The sequence below is a fragment of the Taudactylus pleione genome, unplaced genomic scaffold, assembly GCF_031769625.1.
Source record: "Taudactylus pleione unplaced genomic scaffold, aTauple2 ptg000967l, whole genome shotgun sequence".
NCBI lineage: Eukaryota > Metazoa > Chordata > Amphibia > Anura > Myobatrachidae > Taudactylus > Taudactylus pleione.
In genome coordinates this window covers 9,338,396-9,345,111 of record NW_028285368.1, presented here as the reverse complement: position 1 = coordinate 9,345,111, position 6,716 = coordinate 9,338,396, and positions in this window count along the sequence as shown.

The window sequence follows — 6,716 nt, the reverse complement described above, 5'->3', positions numbered from 1 at the left end:
AAACCTGAGTCGTTTGCACAGCTTAAATACACTTGTAGTGTAGTGTTCACTGGAAACGATGTGTATATATGTGGGTGTTGTTTATCCCAAATCAAAGTAAACAGAAAATGATACATGTACTATAGAAGAAGGGGCGGAGTAATATAGCTGAGAGTGATTAGGTTCCTGTCAGGGGAAGAAGAGCAGAGACTGAGAGAGAGATATAAAAGAAGCTGCCGGCTGACTGAGAGGGAGTCTGCTAAATCCTTTTCTTGAGTGCTCACCCCCTGTATCCTAAATGGTGAGCAGCAGTGGCTGTCAGCAGAGTTCCCATCTCACCTGTCAGTGGTGTTCCCAGATGCAGCCATCTGAAGTGGCAGCAGAAGTCCTGTGGGCAGAGGACATGTGGCAGCGGGCGGCTCAGCGGTGCCTAGCCTTACCACTCACGGGCTGTCACTGGGAGATGTGGCAGTGGAAGGAAGAAGAGTGGCTGGTGGGACTGGAGTTTCTGACAGTCTGTGTAAGGGAAGAGAGTAAAAGCTGGAAACATAGTAAATGCATTGAAAAAGCCGGAAATCCATAGTAAGTGTATTAGAAAAGCCGGAAATCATATTACATGTATTGAAAAAGCCGGAAATCCATAGTAAATGTATTAGAAAAGCCGGAAATCCATAGTAAGTGTATTAGAAAAGCCGGAAATCATATTACATGTATTGAAAAAGCCGGAAATCCATAGTAAATGTATTAGAAAAGCCGGAAATCCATAGTAAATGTATTAGAAAACCCGGAAATCATATTACATGTATTGAAAAAGACGGAAATCCATAGTAAATTTATTAGAAAAGCTGGAAATCATAGTAAATATATTAGAAAAGCCGGAAATCATAGTAAATGTATGATTGCCATCTTTTTCAATGCATTTACTATAGTGACCTGGTGTCCCCTTAATATAGAGAAAAGGGGGGGTTACATATACAAGCATAAATATAGTGTGTGGGGGTTCTGTTATAGACTTGAATACAAGGCCTTAGATTCCCTGGATTGAAACTTGGACCATTTGGTCAATCTTGGGCATAAAGTATTGAAAAAGTTAATATTTATATAGTGTCTAAAAGGCTTATGTTCCCAAGTTACTCTTTAATTCCCAAAAAATTCTCAAGGGCTGTTCTTATATAATCATTATATGGTATTTTTAAACTTGTAACAGGTTGTGTGTATGTTTTAAGTATATGAGTTCTACATCTATATATAAGTTTACACTCCATGCAGTTCCATTATTACTTTTTTCTGCTTTTTACAAAACTTTGGAGTATATCTAAGTATGACAGTAAAAGGCTCTGCTAACCTGCCTCACCTGACCGCACATCAGTGGTGCAGTGGCAGTCAAGGACAAGGCACCATTGGAAGCGTGAACTGGTAAAAGACATCAGTCATGTACGTGTATTTGGAAGTAGAGCATATGCTCACATACCTAAAGATAGAAGACACAAACTTGATCCTAAATCCATTGAGTGAATCATGCAAAAAATATCATTGAGGAACAACAGTAACCAAAAGCTTATTCTTGCAAGGGACATTGGGCCTAATTCAGATGGGCTCGCAAGCGGGTCGATGTTGGCCCAGTGCGCATGCGCACGACGGAGGCAGCTCCATCGTGCGCATGCACAAGACCCGGATAGCAATGGACAAGCCGTCGTTATGGGTCTCGCTACAAAGGGGGCGTGCTGTCGATGGTGAGTAACAGCACACCCCCTTTGGTGGGCGTGCTGGTGGCATGGCTGGCCAGACGGAGGCATTCCCATGGGAACACCTACCATCTGGGGCTGGCCCCACTGACATCACAAGTGATGTCAGTGGGAGTGCTTTTGGCTCTGATAGAGCCAAAAGCACTCCAGGGCTTGCGGCAATGAGACCCTACCACAAGGGTCTCGTCGCAAGCCCGATGGTCGCGATGGTCTTGACCATCGCGACCATCTTCCTGACCGCTCACTATAGCTGTGGGTGGTCACCCACAGCTATACGAGCGGCCAGGAGGCCGCTCTAAAAATTCAGAAGGACGGCCCTGATTCAGAATGAGCGCTCTGTCAGAGCGTCCGGCTCTGAATCAGGGCCATTGTTTTTCATGAAACTACTTCAGCTAAAGCCAACCATAGTATTGTATGCTCACAAAGACTTGTGTTGATAGACAGCCATAAGGCTGAAAGATTGTCAGAGATTAAAACATTAAGACAGAGGTTCCCAAACGTGGTCCTCAAGTCTCCGCAACAGTTCAGGTTTTAGAGATATCCATGGTTGAGCACAGGTGACTTAATTAGTACCTCAGTCAATTTGATTTAACCACATGTACTCAACCATGGATATCGCTAAAACCTGAACTGTTGGGGTGCCTTGAGGAACCGCATTTGGGAACCTCTGCATTAAGTACAGATAACCAATAAAGGAACAGGAGTTCCATGAACAGCAACAAGAGGAAACACCCAAAGGTGAGGAGTTTGCTGGACTTGTTTGCTGTATACCTCAGATATTTCTTGATCCAAATCCAAGTTGTGGCTTGCAAGAGTAGAAGTCCTAAAGATAGCATCAAGTGTCCAAGCAACATGAACGCATCAAGTTATATGTCCAATTGCAATATTATATATATAATATCAATAAAAGGGGAGTGCTCCATAGTACATATAAGTTTTTTTTTAAATCTCATAAATAATGAAGGTGCACTGTATAATCGTATCTAGAACAGCATCTCTTACACAGTCGTTCAAGTAAAACATTTCCATTAAAGGGTTTATATCCAGGTGGAGCTGTATGTCTGAATTCTGCTCAGCTTTTTCTCATGTGGAGACCTTGCTCATTGATTCTTTCAACCTGTTTTTGGTAGAATATAAGTGCACTGTTTTGTAAATCATCTATTCTTGTCAGGATGCGGATATTTCAATGTAGTTTAATGTGGTGCAGTAGATTAAATGAAATCACACATATATAATACCTCACAAAAATGTCAACATTAACAGTCATGAAACAGAGTTGTTTTAAGAGGAGGAAGGGCCCCCACACCTTCTGCTGGCTGCTGCTTGTTCCAGTGATGCTATTGTCTGGGGATGTAGTGACTTTGAGAAGATGGCACGACCATCAGAAGGTAACGGAGTGGGGGGGAGCACCCATTATAGATACACCACTGCAGGATGCTGGAACATTGCTGTGGCATCGCTAGAGCATGATCACATCATAGTGGCAACTTCCTCATACTTACACAGATACAGTGGGTAAAATGAGTATTGAAGACATCGACATTTTTCTCAGTAAATATATTTGTAATGGGGCTATTGTAATAAAATTTTCACCACATGTCAGCAACAACCCATGCAAACCACACATGCAAAGAAATCAAACCATAGATGTCCATACATTAATTTAAGTGTAATAATGTGAAATGACACAGTGAAAAAGTATTGAACACACTTCCTGAAATGTATTTAATACTTTGTACAAAAGCCTTTGTTGGTAATGACAGCTTCAAGATATCTCCTGCATGGAGAAACTAGCCGCATGCATTTCTCAGGTGTGATTTTGGCCCATTCTTCCACACAAACAATGTTCAGATCTTGAAGGTTCCGTGGACCTCTTCTAACAACTCTGGGCCTGATTCAGAGCTGAACGCTCTGACCAGAGCGCTCGCTCTGAATCAGGGCCCTCATACCTGTTTTTGGAGCGGCCTCCATCGTGCGCATGCGCAGTGGGGGAACATCGACCCGCTTGCGAGCGTACTGCCGCTCACGAGCGGGTCTGAATAACCCCCACTGATCTTTAGTTCTTTCCATAGATTTCCAATTGTATTCAAGTCAGGTGATTGGCTGGGCCATTCTAGCAGCTTTATTTTCTCTCTCTGAAACCAATTGAGAGTGTCCTTGGCTGTGTGTTTGGGATCAATGTCTTGCTGAAATATCCACCCTTGTTTAATCTTCAGCATCCTGGTAAATGGCAAAAGATTTTTATCAAGAATGTCTCAGTACATTTTTCCATTTATCCTTCCTTCAATCATATGAAGTTTGTCAGTACCATATGCTGTATGCTGAAAAACACCCCCACCACCTCCAAACTTCACTGTTGGTATGATGTTTTTGGGGTGATGTGCAGTGCCATTTCTCCTCCAAACATAGTGTGTATTATGGCATCCAAAGAGTTCAATTTTGGTCTCATCTGACCAGACTATGGGGTCTATATATCAAAGCTTGATGATAGATAAAATTGTGAGAAAAAAAGTATTAACCAATCAGCTCCTAACTGTAATTTTTCAAACACAGCCTATAAATGTAAGTTAGAAGCTGATTGGTTGGTGATTTATATCTCACAATTTTATCTCTCATCAAGCTTTGATACATAGGCCCCTATTTTCTCCCAGTATTTCACAGGCTTGTTCAAATGTTGTGCAGCAAACTTTAAACAAGCTTCAACATGCTTTTTCTTCAGCAATGGAGTCTTGGATGGTGAGCGTGCATACAGGCAGTTGTTTACTTTGAAACAATTGTATCTGTTAATTCCAGGTCTTTTTGAAGCTCTCCACAAGTGGTCCTTGGCTCTTGGACAACTCTTCTGATAATTATTTTCACTCTTCTGTTAGAAATCTTGCAAGGAGCACCTGGTTGTGACCAGTTTATGGTGAAATGATGTTCTTTCCACTTCCGGATTATGGCCACAACAGTGCTCACTGGAACATTCAGAAGTTTAGAAATCCTTCTATAACCATTGCCATCAGTATGGTTTGCAACAATAAGGTTGTGAAGGTCTTGAGAGAGCTCTTTCCTTTTACCCATCATGAGATGTTTCTTGTGTGACACCTTGGTAATGAAACACCTTTATATAGGTCATCAGTTGGGACTAAACCATTTTCTATTAATTTACACTGGCAAGGGGAAGGATTGCTTTCTAATTACTGATAGATTTCAGCTGGTGTCTTGGCTTTCCATGCCTTTTTGCACCTCCCTTACTTCGTGATCAGTATGAATGACCGCCAGACCTGTGGCCAGCGGTTCACATCCCGACGGTGGAAGGCCGGCACTAGAAGATCCTGACAGGGTAAGTATTTGTACTATACCTAGCCTTCTCACCCCCCTAACCCAAACCCACCCTTAGGGGTGCCTAACCCTAACCTCCCCCCTAGTGCTTAACCCTAACCTCCCCCCAGTGCCTAAACCTGTCTTTCCTATTCCCAAAGCATAAACCTAACCCTTCCCAGGGGGGTGCCTAACCCTAACCTCCCCCGCCGCCCAGCTTACCTTCGTTCGGTATGCTGGGTGCCAGGCTCCCGGCATAGAGATAATGATAGGCATCGGGATTTTGATGCCTATAATTAGTCCCCTGTCGGGATTGCATAGTTGGGAAGCCAGCGGTCGGCATTTCGACAGTCGGCTTCCTGACTGCATACCCTTTCATCATATGTTCAATACATTTTCCCTGTGTCATTTCACATAACTTAATTTATGGACATCTATGGTTTGATTTCTTTTCATGTGTGGATTGCATAAGTTGTTGCTGACATTTGGTGAACATTTCATTACAATAGCCCCATTACAAATATATTTACTGAGAAAACTGTTGATGTGTTCAATGCTTATTTTACCCTCTGTATATACAATACAAATACACCAATAATCGTAATTGTATTAACAGAATAAATATAAATAGTACAAACTGAATCTAATATCCAGAATAATATGAATTGTACAGTGCAGTTGATCATTATAAAAAATAACATTTGTAAGGACGATAATTATTTCCCATTTACATATGCCTAAAACCTGGAACCGTCCCTGAAAATGAAGGACAGTTGTCAACTACAGACTGTTGAAAATGTGAAGTACATGTTGCTATGGCAGACACTGTTGTAACTGAAATCATTTAATAGTGAAGCCCCTGAATAGACAATATTCTGGGACTGCTGATGGAATGGGATTGAAATACCGATGGCTCAACAGCCTCTCATTCAAATCCCGACAGTGGAAGGCCGACAGTAGGAGATCCCGACGCCCGGTGGTAAGCATGCTAAGCTTCCCATCTCCCCCCTAACCCTAACCCTCCTTAGGGGTGCCTAAACCTAACCCTCCCTCCCCACACCCTAAACCTAACCCTCTCGGGGGGGTGCCTAACCCTAACCTCCCCCTGGTGGTGCCTGACCCTAACCCCCCCTTCCCCTAGCTTAACCCTAACCTTCCAGAAACTTCCGGTTCCGGGTTTGATGGAGTAGGACGGGAGTCTCCTGAGCTCCGTTCTTACCGCCCCGACAAACAGCTTCTAAAGGCTATTAAGCCTCCAGCCTCTCCCTCTACCCGACGCTGTGCACAGCCGCGATGGACTGCTATGTCCAGACAGCCACTACACAAAGTCAGCAGATGGCAACTAACATAGTGCAGAGACAGGAGAAACGCTGCTCAGCAGGAAATATGGCGCCTGAATCGGGGCCGGATCCTAATTCCCCTGCTTCTAAGAAATCAGCGCCAGATCCGTCTAACACACCATCCCCACAGGTATGTCACCCTCCTGACTCCCCAGTTACATATGGGAACATAGTGGAGGCCATTAAAGCCATCATGACACCCCTGCTGTCTCAGGCTGTGTGTGATATCACTGGCCAAATACAGCACCTCACAAAAAGGATCACACATGCTGAAAATCAAATTGGTGCTGCCGTCCATGATACAGAAGGATTGAAGCAGTCTGTGAAAGAACTTATTACTGATTACTAC